Here is a 22,777-nt window from a genome sequence, read left to right as displayed (position 1 = left end):
GCAGAATACACTAGTGATGAGTGATGTGAATTGATTTTTAATTAATTCACTAATTATTAACTCATAAAGCAACTAAAGAATACATCAGTTAACTCAGTGCATGGGCAGTTCAACAGAGACAGGTGTTAGAGGTAAGTGAAAGGGTGAGTTGTGACTATCAGTTGTGCATGAGATTTGCACATGCATGGATTGAGTAATGCCAATGAGGATTGCGTGGTTCAGCCAAGAAAAAGACGAGTTTGGATCAGCCATAATCATTCATTCTCTTGCAGGATTGCGCAGTGGAGGCAGGCAAAGCAGTGGAGGAGATTTGAACCTGTGACTTGTTTGGATCTGAGCTAGTTTTGTGTGTAACAGGTGGAGATAGTACTGAGTACTTGAGAGGAGTATTGTACTATGTATTGTTACATGTTCTCAATCATTATAATATACAGATAGTGTGGGGTTTTCAGCTGTATGCCTTCCCCGGGTTACATACTGTGTTAATGTGCACATGCGATTGATGTTTCATTGTTTTTAATGCTGCTAAATTGATGATCAACGTAGAGGAGGTTATGTATTATGTATGTATTTCGCAATAGTTTATGATCAGGATAATCTCTGTGAATAAGTGATTAATTATTCAAAATTTCTACAAGATGCATCCTATCCTCTCATCCCTTCCTCCATGGAACTAATTCTAAGTATGGAAGGCCATTGAATACCCCATTTATGACATAAGCTCCTTCATCCTCCTATAAATTGAACACACATCTAAGTGATCAGGGGCTGGAATATGTTGAATTGTAGGGAGATAATGTTGCTATGAGAATTGGCTTTGAGACAAGTATTGTTATGCTGCAAGTTTGTCATGCTTTTGATGTGATGTGGATGGGATCCAAGATGGAGGAGTGACTTCGAATCAGACTTGATGGTTGTAATTCCTTCTTCTATTCAATAAAGTATTTGAACCTTTTCCCCATATGATTATCTTGTTATATGATGCTTATATGTGTGAATGTATATGATTCCATTTACTTCTATTCAATAGATATTTTGCTTTGATCGGTTCTTTGTCTTCTGTTGATGTTTACAGGTACTTCTCAAGCATGTTAAGTACAGGAAGGAGCGACAGGATTGATACAAAGGAGATAAGAGGAAAGCGGAACTACAAGTAGGTCTTATGATCTTCTTTGTCCTATCTATTGCTTATAAGAAAAGGCTAAAGTGCTTTAAACTGTTGTTCTAGATATGGCTACATATCTAGGGAATTAGTATTTATCCGTAGATACCAAATTATCCAAAACAATCATGCATGCAATTTAGAATTCATTCATGACCAAGGAAGAAAAATTAGCTTGAGTTTTAACCTGTGAGAGGAGTTTGATCTTTGAATGGAAAGAAATGTAGCATTGTGTCAAAACGCAACGCCCCTGTCCCCTTTTTGAAGAAACGTAGGACGATCACACCACAAGCTTCTGGTGTGAATGAAAAAGAACTAAGTGATGTTGGATGAAGGCAACAATGCAAATAACCTCCCAAAGTGGCCTGTAGTGGAGTTGATGGTGGAAATCTCGATTTCACATTATAATGATGAATGCGCAATACCTTGTTTGGTAGTGCAGTACGTGGCAAAACATAACAGGCTGTTCACTTGAATGTTGTACACTTTCTGAACTCAAGACCACTCATGAAATGACATCTAAACTAACTCAAAATCCTAGAAAATCCATGCCGAATCCTTTCTCATGATTGCTTTGATGTAACTTGACCTCTAGACATAAGTGACTAAGTCATGATGACCAAAATTTTTGATGACATGACCCTTCACCACTCTTCCATGGTGACCAATGACTCCATATGATTAGCCCTTTAATCATGATCCTTCATGACATTAGACATTTAAATTTTTAGCAAAATAGATAGACTTTTCATGACACTCAACCCCAATCTAGACCTTTTTAAACCATCATAGTTTGGACATCACAACTGATATTTACAAATTAACCTCAGATAAATAGAAAGACTAACAGGAATAATATCTCTATAATATAGGACTCTAATAAGACCAATGTCGTTAAACAATCCAAAATAGGGATTTATCAAAGAAAGGTGTCAAAATGACAAGAATAGTCAACCTTCAAAAAATCCAGTGAGATATGCCAAAGTTCTGGAAATAAGCTCGGGAAATAAAATCACCGAAATGGTTTAGAATCAAGGGATTTGCATACAATAAAATGGATGTGAAGGAAACCATCAAACACCCAAATCCAAAAACATGTGAAACACTAACCAAGCCCAAGCGATTAAAGCAATAAGACTAAGGGTCAGAACAAGAGCTATATTAAAACATGATCAGCCCCTAGAGAACCAAGAGGCTAGAAATCTAGATAATGAGGATTAAAGAGATAATTACAACTAATCAAGTGCAGTAAAGGGAAATATTTCAAAATTTTCAATGGGGGCCCCTTCATTTTGACCAAAAATGAATGGGATTTGTTGGCGGGCCAACAAATGAAAACTAACTAGGTGAACCAGTTTCTCTGGTAAAATTATTTGAAACCTATAAGAATTAAGGAATAAAATATGAATGTTGTGAAAGTTTGGTCCTCAAGTAACCTGAAAGATTTTATCTTTGTTTTGCAATAACAACACTTGGAAATTTTCAACATGCCCAAATCGTCTCCACCATAATTCAAAAGCAAGATAAAATATAAACCCATAAGAGAAAAGAGAGATTTATCGATTATGAGTTTAGGGAAAGATAAGGCAACCAATTAAATTAAATGATTAGATTAACTTTGATACCACAAGCATGACCATTGCTGATATTAGGAATCTATAGGATAAGCATGGATTCCTTTAAAACCATTGAAATGCCTTTATCCCATCTATTAGATATAGATTAAGAGGTATTGAGTATTTTTGGTTTACTTGTATTTTTCTTAGAAATAAAATAAAAGTCACTGTCCTACCATAGTAACTAGATAATGACAGTGCCATTCACAAGAATTAACCAAAGTGAACAAGCCATCACATGATGAGACCTCTTGTTTTTCAGTCTTGGTGACCAAAAGCCATTACCCTAGCTTAGTGACTGGGCTTGCTTAGAAATATTCGCGATTTTATGGGTGAGTAGCCGAGCGGCTGACTGGGTGACTGGCTGGAAAAACTGTGGAATTTTGGAGGGGAGACAGGGATAGACACTTGGTGTATGTCCAGCATGTCCACGTAGTTTTCTAAGTTAGTGGGGAAGGTCAGTAGCTTCTACGCAATTTTTGAGGGGAGTGAGTCCCAGGGTCACTGCCTGGTCAAACTCTCCAGTTGACCAACAGGAGGGTTGGTTGATCAACTTGTAGGCAACGTAGATTGAAATGACTTGTTGGACACTTCTGCGTTGTTCTGGGTGACAGTCGATTGAGTCGATTGTAGGGTGGAGGTCTGGTTGTTAGAGGGTGATCCGGTCGTCAGAACTTCAACAAAATGACTAAGTGTGTGAGTGAGTGAATTTGTGCATACATGACCTTGCGAACACACACTCAACATAACTTGACGACAAGACACCTCAAACCATCAAGACAACATATGCTCAACATGACTGATCGACGGTGCAAGTGACAAGCGCGACACTTGTGATGGATCGTTGAATGACCGCGACGACGCTTGTGTGACAGTGCATACAAATTCGTGTGTGAGTGCGACAAATGTTTACATAGCGAACACAACATGTACACACGAAGTGAAGACCTTGTGCATGACCATAACATGGTTCCAAGCATGACATTGTGACCAACATGCAACAAGTTGTTCGTTGAACGGTCAAGAAAAGAGGGTGCGAAAACTCAACACGAGCCCATGGGGTGAGCCTGATTGATTGCAAACATCAAGTAAAACTCAAGGGAGCCTTCAAAATTAGATGTAGGCCAAAAGTTTGGAGGGTGTTGCAGTAGCTACAACACTTGGCGACACACTGGTAGAATTCCAGTTTCTCTGTTTTGGTTCATTGACAACACAAGACCTTGGTCTTTCAGGGAGTGTTGAATCGTTATGCGGGTTACTTCGACTTCCCCACTTACCCCATGGATAGACATGGTTCACCTTTTCCCAACTCAATCAAACAAAACAAAAATTTCAGCTTGATCACAATGTTTCGAAATCAGGAAGGATAGTTTGGCTCACGAGATAAAAAAATTCAAAGTATAAGTTTTCATTTCTAATGTTGCTCCACTGCCATTAGGATTGCACATTACCTTGACGGAGTCATGTAGGAACACACACATTGTTCCACTGCCAGCAAGCCTAGTTAGTACCCCGATGGAGTTGCATGCTTCACCTCTCTACATAGGAAGCCTTTCTCTTTTTTCACCTTTGTATTTTTTAAAGAGGACTATGTAGAGGAACTTATTTATTTTTGGGGCGAAAAAGGGATCACGACTTATTGAGAGTAGAAGAGGTTGTTCCATCAGAGAAGCATGTAAGACCTCTAACATAGGTTTTCTCGTTTAGATGTTCCCATTCTTCGTTTCTACTAGTTGGATGAGTTTGATCACATAGAGTAGAAGAATGATTACAGGCATGGGGTTTCCTAGTGTGGACAACAGGTTCATGGTTGGACCCAAGCTTCGCTTATAGACAGCTCGTATTTCCCATCAATACTTCATCAGCTGAAGGTTATAACCAATCACAGAGAAGACAGACACAGGATTGGCCAAGTGCTGCAGTGTCATAAGTCTCTTCATATCTCAGCCACATACTCATTCAAAAGCCAAAACTCAGTAGAGGGAAACACTTATTTCCAGAAAATAAAAATAGCAAGGTACCAAGCAAACAAAACAAAACAAAACAAAAATAGTAAGCAAACAAAACTAAGAAGAAAAAACAATAAGCAGTAAGAAGAGCATGTACATGGTGCGTGGCGTGGCCCGACCTACTGAAAATAGTGTTTAAGATCTTGGCTGTTGACAGGAACGTTGTCAATCCTCCCATCAAGTGATTGCAGACGGTATATGTGTGGGCCAAGATTCTCGTAGATTGTGTACGGACCAATCAAAAGGGACTGGAACTTCGTATGCTTACCTTTGTCTTCATGGGGTTTATCCCATTTCAAGACTAAGTCACCAACATTGAAGTTATCTTTCTTTGCAAACTTCTTGTCGAAACATCGCTTGATACGGTTCTGGTGGAGTGTAAACTTTTTTTTTTCTTTCATCCTTTATTCTAGAAATTTGCGAAGCATATCCATCCTACATTGAACTAGCATGCAAGGCTTGCCTTGGGATTCTTGAGACAGTTGAAGCGCAGGCAAATAGATGTTAGGTGGTAGGATGACTTCTTTACCACATAATAGGAAGTACAATGAGTTATTCAGAGAGGGTTTGGGTGTTACGCGGTCAACCCATGAAACATTCGTCAAGGCAGAGTGCCAGTTATGCTGCTCAGAGTAAACGGTCGTTTTGATTATATGGATAAGGTTTTCGTTCGTGGATTCTACGAGTCCATTTCCCTATGGCTAGTAGTTATATGAGTGTTTAAGCACAATGCCATTTTGTAATGAAAAATCATAAAGCTTCAAAGATGAAAAGTACATTGCATTATCAAACACAAGTGATACCGGAACGCAAAAGCATGAGATGATGTTCTGCTAGAGGAAGCTGATGACTTCTTGGTCGTTCACTTTCTTGAGCAGATCTGCTTCTGTCTACCGCATGAAGTAATCAGTTGTTTTCAAAATGTAGTAGTGTTGTTTCATTGAATGTGGGAAAATTTCCCCGATGATGTCCAGGCCCCATTGTTGGAACGGTTTAGTCACTGAAACAAGGTGTAGTGCGGTTGCTTACCTTTGCATTTTGTCATCACATCACTGACAGACCAGGCACTTGAGGGCGTAAGCGTGTGCTTCCTTCAATAATGTGGGCAAGTAGAAACCATCTCACATAACTTTATGCACAGTGGTATTTCCTGCAAAGTGATCCCTGGCTGGTTCGTCATGAAGATCTTGCAAAACCTTCTCTGATTCATGTGCCTCCAAGCACCTTAGTAAGATTTTGTTGTTGTGCTTTCTGTAAAGCACTTCATGCACTAACTGATAAGCTAAAGCTTTAAGACGCAATTCCCTCTTCTATCTGATGGAAAAGTGAGAGGATATTATGCCTTTCTCAAAGTACTGGTGCACATCTATGTACCAAGAGTTTCCGTTTAGAGTGGGTGGTGCTTGCACTACATCATACGTTTCAATTTCTTACCCCTAACCAATGAGCTCTTCTTCTTCCCCCTGTGCATGTATTGCCTCAGCTGTGAGTCTGCAGAGACCATGACCCTTGATGGTGTGAACTAACTTGATGTCAAGATCATATTATTGCAAGCCTGTCATCCATTTTGCACGTCATTCACACAACTCTAGTTGAACAAGCAGTGAGTGGACTACTGAGTGAGGCACATAGACTATGCAATGGTTCTTCAGCAAGTAGGGTATGAAATTTTTCACCACATTGTATACTTCATATGGTTGTTTGTCAACCGTGGGATATCTAAGTTCGGGTCCCTGCATCCTTACGCTCATGAAGGAGGCGAAGGTGTATAGTAGGAAGTCTTTATTGAAATCTGGGCTTTAAAGTGCAGGAATTTCTGCAATAGCCTGCTTGATACGAGTGAATGTGTACTTTTTCCTCTTGCCCCAGCTGTAAACTGCATCCTTCTTTATCAAGGCTTGCATTGGTTTGATTGTCTGCGCATAATCCAAAATGAAATTCCGAAGGAAGTTTATCTTTCCCAATAAGGACTGCTTTGCTTTCTTGTTGGCTGGGTGAGGGATTTGTGTGATAGTCCAGACCTGGTTTGGATCAACCTTAATCCCTCTCTTGGTGATGATGTGTCCAATTAGGTTCCCCTCAGACATTGAAAATATGCTCTTTTTACGATTCAAGAAAATCCTATATTTCTGGCATTGCTCAAATTTTTTCTTCAGATGGTGTATGTGGTCTTCTCGTTTTCTCAAAAAAATAGTACTACGATCTGTGTGATGAGTCCGTGGAAGATGATGTCCATGGTTTGTTGAAAGGTCACGCCTCCATTCACAAGCTCGAATGTCATTCATCTGTATGCAAATGTACTCCACTTGGTACAGAAGGTAGTTTTGAGTCTATCAGGTTCAGCTACCAGAACTTGATTATATCCTAAAAATCCATCAAGTAGAGAAAACATATGTGCCCTAGATACTGTTTGAAAAATTTTCTCCATAGACGGCACGGGGTAGTTCTCTTTGTTTGAGGCATGGTTCAAGTTCCAAAAATCAACACACATGCGGATTTCCTCGGAATACATATAGGAACAAGGTTTGAAACCCAGGTAGAATGACGAACTCTGTATATGATCCGTGCATTTGGTGAGTTATGTTTGTATGATGGGTTCAAGTCATGGATGTACCTTCCTAAGATTCCGCTGATATGATTTGACCCCTTGTTTGATTGGAAAGATGTGTTGGATTATTCACATGTCATAAGTTTTCAGATCATCGTATGTCCACATGAACAAATCTCGGTACTATTTTAACAAGCGGTGAAAGGCTTGCTGCTCCTGTTGCATGCAACACGTACTGAGATTGACGAACTTCAGATCTTGTTCTGTTCCCAAGTTAATCAGTTCATGCATGATGGTAGAGATGTGGGTTTTGTTGTTCCTCGACCCTTGAAAATTCTCTTGTAAGTCATAGAGCTTTTCCAAAGATGCCACACCCCTAGGGATGAGGCGACCTTTCTTGCTACCATCTTCTTCTTACAGAGATCGCTCATGCTCATCTTCATCTATCGCTACATCCTTGAAAGTGTCACCGTTGGTCATGAAATGCAATATCTATTGATCATCATTAAACACGGGTAAATTAGTTATGTTATCCAGGATAGATGGTCTATACAAAATTTCAATAATAAATCTATCCCTAAGGGGTGACATCCTAGAAGCTGTGTTTGCCAGAGCATTGGCAGCTGCATTACGTGTTTGTGGCACAACAGTGATGTTGAATGCTTGAAGTTAGAGATCAATTTCCATACCCCTTTCTGGTAAATTTTGTGATGTGGTGATAAATAGTGAATGGTGTTACATACCTTCCGTACCACTATTTCTGAATCACCTACCACTTTGAGCATGATCACGTTGAGGCTAATGGCTTTCTGCAAGCCCAACATGAGTGCCTCATATTCAAAAATGTTTTTCGTGCACTCAAACTCCAAGAAACTCAAGATCAGGTGTTTCCTATTGTTTGGGTCGATCAAGACACACTTGGCTCCTGAGCCATCCTGTGTCTTTGATCTATTGAAGTACATGGTCCACCACTCGTATGTACACGAACTATTCGACGCACTTGCACTACTGCTACTGCTACTAGTGTTCCAATGTACTATACATGTTTAATCGCCATCACTTGGGCAAGGAAGGAGACCCAACTGCGTGTCCGGTGGGGTTGGAGATGGCCGTGTGGGATAACACCCCAGCGTTGTTTCCAAGAGGCAGTTGCCGAACATGAGCTCTACGAAGGCCAACAGTTCATTTTTGCCATTGATGGGAGTGACATTGTGCCTCATATATCTCTCGGATAACACCCGGATTTGGTTGTTCTTACCCTTGTATGGAAGCCACATGTGCGACCAGTCTGTAGGAAAGTTTTCATTCAGTTTGCTAGACCAATCTCTACTGAGCAGTAAACCATATGCTTCTGGTATGTCCACAACAACAATGTTTATGCATTGGTGAACTCAGTCGTCGTGAGATAGTCTGATGATCACGTCACAAAGTTCACCAATTTCTAGTACAGATGTTCAATCAAGTTGAATGATTTTCTCGAATGTATTGTTCCACTGTGCATTGATCTTTTTGGCAATGGAGAGTGGCATGATGTTGGTTGTCGCGCCAGAACCAACCAAACAATTATGAACATTGCAGTTGAATATTTCTACCAAAAGTAGGAATGGAGGCCAAAAAGAGTTTTCTTCTTCCATCTGGAGTGTGTTTAGCACAGTTGAAAGTGATCTGTGAGGTGTGATTTCTCCCTTGTTGGTAGAGGTTGCACTGTCCGTTGATGTCTGTCCCAGTGTGCGCAGAAGGATGTCCCACTGACTTTGGATCTTAGCTAACTCGAACAAACTGATGTTTGTGTGATTTTTCTTCATGTCATCCACAATGTTGTAATCTAGAGGGGGTAGACTCACCGAGGTGTCTGGGGTAAGACTGGTATTCGTGTTGTTCGACAGAGTGTTCTGTAGTTTGCTGCTCATGGATGTACTCTTGTCCACCGCTGTCTTCTCGGGCTTGCTTTGTGATTTATGCTTTTCGACGGCTGGTGGATCAACCTCCATCAGCAGTTCAAGCTTTTATTTCTCTTCCCCAAGTATAAGGGGAGCCCCCTTACTTATGAGATTGTAATGATCATTTTGATTTTAGGGCTGCTTCTTGGTGTTTATCTTCTACGCTACTTGCGAGCACTGATACATTTTTACCACATGCCTAGAGCTTGATACCTCATCCGGTGAAACATCTTCCTCATTATCCGGATCTCTCAGCTGTCCCTGCGCATTGTTTGCTACGTCAAGTGCGTGGTTGCATACTGACCCTGCAACTCGCTTCCAGTCCGCACAAGACACTTCTAAGTGATCATCTTTATGGAATGAATAGAATTAGTCATTCCGCACTGTTCGAGTTGGAACACAGAGCTCTGTGCAGTTTTAGTCGGGAGAAGGTTGCTTCGTGATGACATGCTTCCTTGTCTTTGTCTAGGCAGTCGATTGCTCGTAGATGTGTCAATGGTTTGTTGCTTGAGCTCGAACACTTCTATTTTCAAGTTTTTGACAAGATGAGTAAGGGTTTCAATATCGTTTGTTTCCCTGTCCTTACCCTTACTTTCCATAGCCTGTGGCTTCCTTCTCACATCTATGGAGTCATTTGTTGGTTCATCATCCTTGTTGACTCAAATTGCACACAGGTCCTTTCCAACAATGATTGCCTCTTCGCAATTTTCTAACAGTGTTGGTTGGGCAGCTCGCTAGACGAACTACACAATGCTGGTTAGCAGTGCGGATGTGTAGTAATCGATGGTGATGAAGTCATGAGGTTTCTTGTCCACTGCGAAGTTATTTTATATGCGCGGAAACCTTTGATTGAAATATTTTACTTTTTCTTTCCCCGCCACCTTCAGGCTTTCCAATTCTTTGAGTAACATGGCTGGGGTCTTGTCATCAACAAACTTTTCCACAAACATACATTTGAACATACCCTAGTTCTGTATGGAGTTGACAGGAAGCCTATGATACCATGCAGTTGTGCTACCATCCAAGGTACATGGGAATAGTCTACATGCAATCAAGTGTCTGCAGCTCCAGGTAGAAGTTGTCTAAGTGATCTTCTACCTTCATTGTGCTATCAGGGTTGAACTTTGTGATCATCCTCTCCGACCACTTCGGCATCTTGTGCAAAGAACCTGGGAGAGCCAATGGTCCCTTAGTCATCCATTGCAGATTTTGGTCGGCCATGTCTTCTTACTCTTCGTCCTCCTCCTCTTCTTTAAAATATGACGGTTCCGGCTCTGAGTCTGTTGGTTCATCTCCGCTTTCACCTCATCCATCTCCTGTATCAGAGTCTAAGCCCAAGATCACGAGGGTGTCTCGTTCTCCCTATTATAAGACTAGAGGTTCCTCTCCATTCTCAACAACTTCTGCTAGGCCTTTAAGTGTGGAAAGAACTTCTTCTTCCACTGATGATACAACAACCCCTGCGGGAGTGGTTTTTGGCTTTCTTGATGTGTATGGAAGATGTTGGATTCCTGGGATCAGTCCAATTTCTTTCACGAACTAGAGGGTGATGGGACGGACAGAGCGAAGATGCTGATATGAAATTTCATGTTCAGTCCTAGGAGGTGAGAAGTCACCAATTGCAGAGTCACGCGTAGGTGAGAGGGAGTGCGAGTTACATCCTTGACCAAATGATTGATGAGTAAGTGTGAGAGGACATTCATCCATAAAAAACCGACGGCCCTCATTCTAGTGCCATAAATGTTGATGGTGCTAGACCTGCCAACATTTAAGGGATCTCCCTGGTATGAAGTCCCAACTAGACATCACATCATTTGGTGTAGGACTCCCATCCAGTGTGATGGTATGGTTTCCATTATCCTAAATTTTTGCCTTAGCTCTTGCTTGTCATCACGAGAGAGTGGTCTTTTTTGTCTTCGAACAACGAGGTTCGCATGCCTAGTGAGTGCTAGTGTTACTTATGTCAAGGTTCTTTCACAATAGAGAGAGGGTGGGAGTGAGTCTCAAGTTGGATTTGAGGAAGCCCCAACTCTGTTAGAAACACACAACGAAACACGACATGCACAACTTTCGGAGGAGAAATCCACACAGATGTGACAGTCAAAACACACAAGGGAAGATAGCGCGTATTTCGGCGGGTTAATTCGTGCAAGTGTGATGGTCGTTATAACAAGTTTACGTGAAAGGTTTTGTCTGATGTCCAGGGAGGTAACCAACATGGAAAGGAAAATGTTAACAACTTATACAACACATTTTCATTAATATATGTATTATAACATTTGAATCAATAGCTTAAAGAAACATGTATTAAAAGTGTTCAAGATTAATGTTACAAACAATTACAACACATGTGTGAAAATGTGTTGGCCTGTTAACATGCTTTTGAATTAAGAGAAAGTTCCAAGACACATTGATACACCATACATCACTAACCCTGTAGGCGGGGCATTGGAGCCACTACTCACTCCTCAAAGAAAATATTATAGACTCTCAAGGCTATGTGGGAGGAGCCAAGGTGAAAAGTTCGTTGCATGTACAAATGAGGGGTTATTTATAGCCAAGGGTGAAACTGAACCTTGTGACCATTCGACTTCCCTCGTGACTCTTTGACTTCCCTCATGAGTGTTTGAATTTCATGAATTTTTAGATTACAAGTGGGTCTCTTGGACTTCCACGTTACATTAAATTTATTGACAATAGTATGGTCCACAGTAGTGATGTGGCCGACATGACTCATGACACGACTCGACATGACAGTGTTGGTATGTTCATGCTGCTGCTAGTGTGCATGTCGAGATGTAGTGCTACCTAGTGATGGATGTTCTCTTGGTGTATCACAAATTCACCTCTGCATGGTAAGGTGTGTAGAGTCCTCGATGATCATTGGGTTCACTTGATGTTGCATGTGCATGTTACTCCTCACTTGTACTTTGGCATACTTGACATGTCCTTCAGTCCGCAAAAATATATTCTCGCATGTTCGCTCGTTTGTTTGTTCGTGAACACATCCTTGCATGTTCGTTCGTTTGTTCTTTTGCAAACACATCCTTTTGCGTGTACTCTCCTTGTTCATCCTATCCATTATCATGTCATGTCTGTTCATGTACTTTTATCTGCAATAACTCATGATGAGATGACATCAAATCCATAAACCTCCTAGTCTACCATGATGTATGATCATTCTCTTTTGGATGTAGGTGACCGGGAGAGATGACAAGGTTGTGAAACTACGTGGGGCAATTTTCAAGCTGGGATGCGAGCTTCAGACACTGTTGGTGAAAATTGCACAGAGCTCATTTGGAGACTAAGATGGACAATCCGGATCAGTAGTGATTGTCCACGTGATTTGGCTCAACTGGAGGGCAGATTTGCACAATTTCTGGAGGGAAGTAGTTTGGGCAACAGAGGGCCTTGGCAAAAAAAACTGTGCAATTCCTGGAGGGAGCTGGCAGCGGGCTGCAGGGTTGTTAGAGATAAAAACTGTGCAATTACTGGGACGCTGACCTTCTGAACACCTCTGCGCAGTTTCTGAGCTGAGCGGGATGCTGGGCTATTGATGGGGTTGCTGAGAAATTTTTATAGTTTTCTGGGTGAGCAGTCGACCAACTAACTGGTTAGAAAACTAATTCTGGAGGGGAGACAGGTATGGACACTTAGTGTTTATTTGACCTATCTGCGTAGTTTTCTCAGTTAGCGGGAAAGGTCTGCAAATCTGTGAAATTTTTTGGGGGAGTGAGTCCCGAGGTCACTGCCTGGTCAAACTCTCTGTTTGACTAGGAGGAGGGTTGGTTGATTAGCTTGCGGGTAGCGCAGATTGAAATGGCTTGTTAGACACTTTTGCATTGTTCTGGGTGACAGTCGATTGTAGGGTGGAGGTCCAGTTGTTAGAGGGTGATCTGGTCATCATAAATTTAGCAAAATGACTAAGTGTGCGAGTGAGTGAATTTGTGCATACACAACCTTGTGAACACACACTCAACATAACTTGATGAGAAGATGCCTCAAACCATCAAGACAACATATGCTCAACACGACTGACCTATGGTGTGATCGAAAATCGTGATGCTTGTGATGGACCATTGAACGATTGCGATGATGCTTGCACGATAGTGCATACAACTTTGTGTGTGAGTGCGACGGATGTTTACATAGCGAACACAACATGTACACATGAAGCGAAGACTTTGTGCACAACCAAAACATGGTTGCAAGCGTGACATTGTGACCAACATGAAACAAGTTATCCATTGAACGATCAAGCAAAGAGGGTGCAAAAACTCAACACGAGCTCAGGGGGTGAGCCTGAGTGATTGCAAACATCAAGTAAAAACTCAAGGGAGGCTCCGAAATTGGATGCAGACCAAAATTTTGGAGGTTGTTGCAGCCGCTACAACACTAGCCAAAGACTCATAAACTTATCATTTGAATATATTTCTGTTGGGGTTTAAGACAAAAATTCCAAACAATGGTGGAAAGGGAAAGATTAGTATTAAGTACAATCCAACAGTGAGTTTACAAAATCATAAAATTAACTTATCACGAGGGTTGAGCGCCGGCACAAGGAAAACACATTTACAGAAAATATTTCCTTAAAGATAATATTTCATTTATGTATAAGAGAGGATAAATTGTTTTCCCAATAATCATGCCAAGGAGAACACGAAAATGGTGAAGTTCATCCTCTATCAATCTAGGGAGAAGGCTGTGGAAAACTACAATTGTCAAAGAAAAACAAAGCAAAAGCATAGAATAGGTAAAAACAAATAAGCATTCGACAATGTATCAATCAAATCACAAACCAAGAATGGCAAAAGGATCATAGTGTAGGGAACATAAGAAATTTTCAAAAACTACATATTGTATCCACTTTAATATTTTATCCTTTAATGTTTAATGCTATAAGTATATACTTGGCATTAATAGTTTTATTCAACATTGTGTGAGATGTTGACGATATGACCTTTTATTACACATATTAAATAAATCAATCTCTAAACAAACAAAACCAATCCAAATGTAAAAAGCAGTTGTGATGTTTATTTCAAAGAAAAAAATAACTAAAACAAATATATTTTCATGAGAGAAGTTTAATGAACAATTGATTCGCGTAAAGTATCCTCATTTCATAGTTGTTAAATATTTCTCGATGAACAAGAATAAAAGCGTAAGAAACACATTTAAGAAAAATTCCCCGACAAAGTTGTAATGATGACTCATCCTTCGCTTCACCACTAGTAGGCTCCAACAACTACATTATTCAACAAAGGAAAGAATAAAAATCAAACAAAAATTAATCTACTTCTACACCTAACCTAAACTAATGAATGGTCACAATATTAAGTTTAGTCATATTTCCAATGTAACCTTTTAATCAACTCCAATCTTGCAATGACAAAGATATCTCCCATTAGAAAAAAGAATTGGAGCATAGTGAAATTAAAATAAACGAATCATACTTACCTGGAAAGTCTTCATTGAAAAAAAAGGCAAGTATGATCCTACCATTATTGGGGAAGTTTGCTCGATAAGATTTTTCAAGCCAATCTCTAATCATATCTCAATAAGTACCAATATTAACATTGAATTGTTTAAAACAATTTGGAGATGCAAAATGTCCCTGCTCATGATGAATAGAATCTTGTAAAAAAATATTAATATTATAATTGGGGTACATTTCATAGATTACATCATGAGAATGAGAAAGTGTGATAATTTTAGGTTGAAAAAGTGCCCCATTTTGTTGATAATCCCTATTGAACCCACATCTTTTGAAACCAACAATTTGAGATGAAATGACAAGATTGACCAATATTTTTAAACAATTATTACTTAATGTATAAATTTCATGACTCATGTCATGATGGAAATTAGTAATAATATTTGATCGACTATCATCTTCAAACTCAAATGATTTATTATGATCTAAACAAGATTATTTATTAAACACAAAATGATCTAAATCAATAGGAGAGACACTTTGAGGAATATTTGAATAAGCTCTTAATCACCATACTGATAAAGAATGGGAAGGAATATTATCACCTTGAGAACATAAAAATAATATTTTAGACTCATGTTTATGGAGTTCTATGTCATCATTTTGTATATCATCATGATAATCATCATAACTAAATTCCTTCTCCTGCAAACCATGATAAATATCAGACTCATTAACATTAACAAATGGATATACAAAAGATCCATATAAATCCTTTTCAACATCAATTTCATGGACAGGGTCTAATGAAACCTCATCAAGCTCTTCTTGTTGATTTGTAGGATCTTCCTCTTCACTTAAATCTAAGCTAGTTAAAATATACGTTTGAGCATGAAGATCAAATGAATCATTATTGCATGCATCGAGATTCATAAACAAATTAGAATACATAAAATAATGAATACCAAAGTACACGTGATTTTCATGAAGTGAAACATCATCCATGAGATTATTAGTTAAGCTTTGGTTAATAGATGAATCTTTACCGAGAATAAGATAGAATGGATCTAGAGTAAATTCCAAGGGAGAAACATCATAGACATGATCAGTAGTTGAATCCAAATTTTCTACGAGATTTTCCTGTGTTGAGTTTTCCTCTTGACAACCTACATCCAAAGAGATTTCAGGAATAGTTTCCAATTGAGACTTACAATCTAAATTAATTTCAGATTCACAAGAACATGGAAGATCAATTCTTGTATTAAATGAATGTAAAAGAATTTGAGATTCATGAGTTGGCAATACAGATTCCAAGAGAATATCAAGATTAACCATTGGCTCAAAATGTATGCTCTTTTCATCATTTTTTTTACTAGAAAGAACAAGATTAAGAAACCACAAGGTTAGCTGGTGCTTGGGGGTAAATTTTATAAATGGAATCTACAGCAAAGTACATGAAATCTAGAATAGAACTCTTCCAATGATTCATTTTCATACATAGAAAAACTATTAATTTATGAAAACAATGAATCATAATCATAGTCTTGACGTGCATTAAGAAATATATTAATGAACTGGTCCCAAGAATTAATGGATTTGGGTGGAAGTGCTTTGAAGTAGTTGAGTATCCTCCCCTAGAAAGCCAAAGGAATAGCCTACATAACACACTGTCGAGAAATTATCCAAAAGATTTACATTAAAAAATAAACAATGAAGATGTGTAGAAGAATAAAAAGAATAATCCTCACCATCAAATATAAACTTGGGCAAGTATTTTGTTGTGAAGGAGCCATTGATTAATGAATAAATAAAGCAATGACTCCCTATAGGTTAGCTTGTCTTCTAACCTACCTTCAAGCACATGTGAGATGACACAAGAAGAATTAAAAATATGGAATTATAGAGGCTAAGGGTTTAATGATCTACTCAATTAACTTTCCTTAGGACCTCCCTCTAGATCCATTTTGTTGACACAAGTTTTGTACGCCTTAGTCAACAAGGGAGGAATAGCCCAAAATGAGGTTCTTTGATAGCCCAAGTTGTTTGGTGTGGCTACTATCGACGGGTTTATAGGTTCCATTGGCCTTGGATCCTTTCCTCTTACGAAGAAGCGAATCTGAGGAAAACTAATTCTTATCTAAACTATGGTTATCCTATACTAATATAAGACTAATCTATACTAATTTATGGTTAAACCAAAATTACAACCTAATGATCAGTTTAACTATGAAATAAAATGGTGAAAATCAAATAGCCTAAACCTGATAACACTATTAGAAATAGAAAATTGTTTGTTTCATAGTTAATAAAATATGATATTCTAACTAATTGTAATTCATATATTTCATTTAGAAATTAGAATTAAAAAATATAATACAATAATTCTGCTACAACATCAGGTTAGAGAATCATAAAATAAATACTATAATACAGAAATGAAATATTATTCAATCTATACAAATGTACATATGTAAAAATGGAAAGATGGTGGAAAATGTTGAGTTGTGTTATATTCTTTCGATGACTAGCCCACGTTGTGTTATATTTTGGACCCTATATTAGGTTGGGTGGACCTACCTATGGTTTTGTGCATGGTTTTCGCACATGGTTTTGGAAGCGATGGTTTTCGGTCCATGGTATTGGATGCTTCAGCATGTATAAATATGTATTGTAACATTGAAAGGAATATAAGGAAAAATCAAGCTGGTAGTCTCGGTTTTGGGATCCAGGGGAAAATCTTTGTGTATATTTGTTTTATGTGTTATGCTCTCGCATTGTTTATTTTCTGTGTTTTAGAATTCGTATGCAGGTAATTTCTGTACGGGGTTAAAACCTACATTTGGTATTGGAGCTATTTTGGCTTCAAGGGGATGCCTTTGTTGCTGAGGGCTTTTTCTCGGGCCCATGGTAGACCCTATTCAGTGGGAGATCTACGGGATCGATTCTAGTGGTGAAAGAAGATGGCTAACAGTGGAAAGATAGAGATCGAGAAATTTAATGGTCAGAGTTTTGAGTTGTGGAAACTCAAGATGGAGGATCTATTGGTGGATAAAGATTAGTGGATCGTGGTAGATCAGGGTACTAAACCAATGGGAGTGTCCAATGAAGAATGGAAGAAGTTGGATCAGAAGGAAAATAGCACAATACGATTGTGTGTCTCAGATTCAGTATTGCTGAATGTATCAGGGGAAGCTACGACTAAGGCTTTGTGGGACAAGTTAGGGACTTTGTACCAATCTAAGTCTCTGGTGAATAAACTATTCCTACGGAAAAATATGTATAACCCAAGGATGAAAGATGGAGACTTGGTGACAGAGCATCTGAATGCATTTAATGTAGAAATTCTGCAAATTCTCTACAAATTTGCCTCTAAGATCATGTAGAAAATCTGACTGTAGATTAACCCGATAATGCAATATAACCAAAGAAAAATACTATAATCTACTTCTACTATCAATTTGTGGAAGCTTAAAGAGAGAGATGAATTAGAGCTGAACTCATATAACCAGAAGAAGAAGAATCAATGAACCAAACACATGAAAATACTTTGGGGAAAGCCTCAGCTAAAAACCCCACTATCTGTATTATCATACAAGGTGGGAATACATCAGAATTATAAAAAGCCTTAGCTCTCACAACTAGCCAGCTCTCAGTACAATCCTCACAGATGCTCACAGGCAATCCTGGCTTCTCACAAGCCTTCTCCTCTGCCCTCCAAGCTCCTATTTCCTTGCGCAGTTCCTCTGGGATGATGTTCTCCAACCAAATGGAAAACTGATCTCACACCCTGTATGAACTGTGCAATCCTCATTGAACCTTCCCTTGACTGCATGGATGAGTTTCCTTTATAGGAAAACACATGCAACTAATAGTACACTATCCTTGACATATAGCTCAACTAGGTCTTTCTCAAAATAGACATGCATGAGTTTCTGATGAGGAATCTTCAGTTATCTGGAGTACATTGGTTGAGTGCATGCATGCATCAACCGACTGATAACTCACAATTAGTTCCTCAAACAGTTTGGAACAAATTTAACTGGACTTAAATCTGTAAACTGAGCTAACTAATTACAACTCAAACATAACTCAATCTTATCTCCTTAATTAAGGGATAATCTCCTTAATTTAAGGGATAACTCTTGCATGACTGCAGAAAGACTTCAAACTTGAATTTCTCCAACTAATTAATCCATAATGAATTAATTAATTATTTCCAACCAGCTGGTGAGACTAAATTCGATTTTAATTCACAATTTTAATTCAAGGAAAAGTTAAAATTGGAATATTATTGATTCTATTTTTATCTTTTCTTGTTGCTATTTTCAACACTCCCTCTCAACAAGAAAGGAATTCAACTCAATCCCGATCGTGAACCTTTTGAATTTTATGCATGCAACACTTCTCTCTAGTGTTGTTGCTCCAGCAACTCCAAAAACAAAAAAACATCCGACCTGAATCAGTATGATGCATCTATCATCAAAGTCTCTGACTGCTATTGCCTCTGTCAATTGAAAACTTTGCACTTCTGCTGACTCTACCTTTCTGTATTGTTGTCAATCCTTCTCTGCGCTCTGCAGTATATGACTGCTCTAGCCTCTTTGATCTTTGGCTACATCAATCCCATTGATTCCTCCCGCTATTATGTACTTTGGGCTCCCGTAGCAAGGTACGATCCATGAGATAAAACCTCTCAATGGGCCCTGCCCAATTTCAGCCTTCTTGAGACTATCACTTCACATCGCCCCACCTCACACCTAGAGGTATGGTTTAATGTGATCCCTCTGCCCACTTCTCCAATTGTGGCCCCTCCACAATTGTCTGAGACTTCTTATGGGGCTGCATGTTGAGAGGTAATTTACTCTGCCTCTCAACCACCAAGTCTCTAACATTTTCCTTGCTCCTCAAGGCTTTGCATGCATCTTGAACCTCAAGAGCATACAGGTTCTTAACTCGTGAACCGACCTTTTTCACTTGTCTCGTGGTGATGTGTCTAAGGAACGCCTTTCCTTTACTGAAGACAACATCGTAGCCTTTGTCCTCCAACATCGCGACCGATACCAAGTTCTTCTTTAGTCCAAGCATATACTTTACACCTGTCATGGTGATAGGAGCTCCATGCTCCCTATGAAAAGAAACCGTGCTCACTCCTAAAACACTATACCTTTCGTCGTCACCCATCTCTATGCGTATCTTGAGGTCTTTCTCCTCCAAGGTACTGAATAAAATTTTATCGTCGGTCATGTGGAATGAGGCTCCACTGTCAAGATACCAAACACAACGCATCATCGATGACCCCATGCATGCAATGAGGGTAAAGTCCATTTCGAATTGAGAGGCTAATGCCTCACCTTATGATCCTTCCGAGGATCCCTTCTTGGACTTCTTCAATGGGCAATTAGTCACATAATGTCCCATCTCGTTGAAGTAAGATATGAATTTGATTTGCACCTGCAACCCCAAACTTCAAACTTCAAATTCTCTTCTCCGTATACTTTTCACAGCTTCGATAAACTTGGCTCCGATACCATGTAGAAATTTCTCTATAGATCAACTAGCTCTGATATGATGTAGAAATTCTGCAAATTCTCTACAAATCTACCTCTAAGATCATATTGAAAATATGACTGTAGATTAACCAGATAATGCAATATAACCAAAGCAAAATACTATAATCTACTTCTACTATTAATTTGCGGAAGCTTAAAGATAGAGTTGAATCAGAGTTGAACACATATAACCAGAAGAAGAAGAATCAATGAACCAAACACATGAAAATACTTTGGGGAAAGCCTCAGCTAAAAACCCCACTATCTGTATTATCGTACAAGGTGGAAATACATCAGAATTATACAAAGCCTTAGCTCTCACAACTAGCCAGCTCTCAGTACAATCCTCACAGATTCTCACAGGAAATCCTGGCTTCTCACAAGCCATCTCCTCTACCCTCCAAGCTCCTATTTCCTTGCGCAGTTCCTCTACTGGATGATCTTCTCCATCCAAGTGGAAAACTGATCTCACACCCTGTATGAACTGCACAATCCTCAAGGAACCTTCCCTTGACTCCATGCATGAGTTTCCTTTATAATAAAACACATGCAACTGATAGTACACTGTCCTTGACATTTAGCTCAACTGGGTCTTTCTCATAATAGACATGCATGAGTTTTTGATGAGGGAATCTTCAGTTATTTGGAGTACACCAATTGAGTGCATGCATGCATCAACTGACTGATAACTCACAATTAGTTCCTCAAATAGTTTGGAACTAATTTAACTAGACTTAACTCAGTAAACTGAGCTAACTAATTACAACTCAAATATAACTCAATCTTATCTCCTTAATTAAGGGATAATATCCTTAATTTAAGGGATAACTCTTGCATGACTGTAGAAAGACTTCTAACTTGAATTTCTCCAACTGATTAATCCATAATGAATTAATTAATTATTTCCAAGCAGCTGGTGCGACTAAATTCGATTTTAATTCACAATTTTAATTCAAGGACAAATTAAAATTGGAATATTCTTGATTCTATTTTTATCATTTCTTGTTGCTATTTTCAACATTTAATACTATGGTAAGTCAATTATTATCTTTTGATATTAAAATTTCAAATTAAGATAAGTGCATCAGTTTGTTGTGTTTTCTACCATATTCATGGGATAGTCTAGTTATTGCAATAGGTAGCAATGCAACTGCCTTGCAGTTTGATGAAATAGTCTCATCCTTGCTGACGGAGGAGATGAGACAGAAAAGTATGGAGAGCCAGAATGGTGATGCCTTGTTTGTACAAGGACGGTCCTAGAATAGAAACAAAAATAAGTCATCGAGTGGGATATCTAAATCTAGAGGGAGATTTAAATCTCTGGGAAAACCTGTAAAGGTGGTGTGCTAGAAATGCGGAAAGGAAGGGCACTACAAAAGGGATTGTAAATCTAAAGCTCCTGACAAAGGAAAGGGATCTGATGATGCTCCTTCTGCAGAGGTGAAAACCACCTCAGATGGACTTGGGGATGTGTACTTGGCTTCTTCAAGTACACATGTAGATCATGAGGCATGGTTGATTGACTCAGGTGCATCATTTCACTTCACTCCCCATAGAGAGTGGTTCTGGTAGTATGATAAATACGATGGTGGTGATGTCTTCTTAGAGGATGATAGGAAGGCTAGAATCGTTGGTTGTGGAAAAGTAAAGTTGAAATTGCAAGGTGGAAGGGTTAGAACACTTCCCGGTGTTCTGCATATTTTTGCATTGGCCATAAATCTGATTTCTGTAAGCAAGATGGATGATGTAGGTGTAAAAACAGTGTTCGAGAAGAATACCTGGAAGATGGTTTAGGGAGCATTGGTATTGATGCGGGGAGTTCGGATTGGAACTCTGTACAACCTGCAAGGTAGCACTGTTGTTGATGGGTGCAACAGTTCTGTGGTTCCTGAAAGTGGAGGAGAAAATCTAGTGGTCTCTGGAGAGAAGACCACGTTGTGGCTTCAAAGGCTTGGACATATTGGAGAGAAGGGTCTTTGAATACTTCAAGGTAAAGGTATGGTAGAAGGTATGAGTAATAGCTCTCCAGATTTTGATTTTTGTGAAAATTGTGTATATGGGAAGTAGAATCGGGTGAGTTTCCCCTCTGGTGGTAAGAGGGCGAAACAGATATTAGAGCTTGTGCATAGTGATGTGTTTGGACCTGTAAAGGTTCCATCACTAGGTAAGTCTGTGTACTATGTATCATTTATAGATGACTTCTCAAGGAATACATGGATATATTTCCTTAAGAAGAAATATGAAGTCTTTGACATGTTTAAATAATTTAAGGCTCTGGTGGAAAACTAGATAGAGAAGAAGATAAAGGTGTTGAGCTCAGATAACGGTGGAGAGTTTTGTAGCAAGGAATTTGAAGAATTCTATAATAAGTGTGGTATAGCATGGCAGAAGACTACTCCATACACACCTGAGAAAAATGGAGATGTAGAAAGAATGAACAAGACATTGATGGAAAGGGCAAGAAGCAGGCTCAGTGGTGCCGAGTTAGGACAGAAATTCTGGGCAGAGGCAGCGGA

Source organism: Pinus tabuliformis, chromosome 9, assembly GCF_031772625.1.
Source record: "Pinus tabuliformis cultivar Carrire ecotype Pingquan chromosome 9, CPIR1, whole genome shotgun sequence".
In the NCBI taxonomy this organism is placed as follows: domain Eukaryota; kingdom Viridiplantae; phylum Streptophyta; class Pinopsida; order Pinales; family Pinaceae; genus Pinus; species Pinus tabuliformis.
The sequence above is the reverse complement of the archived record's forward strand: the minus strand, read 5'-3'. Positions refer to the sequence as shown.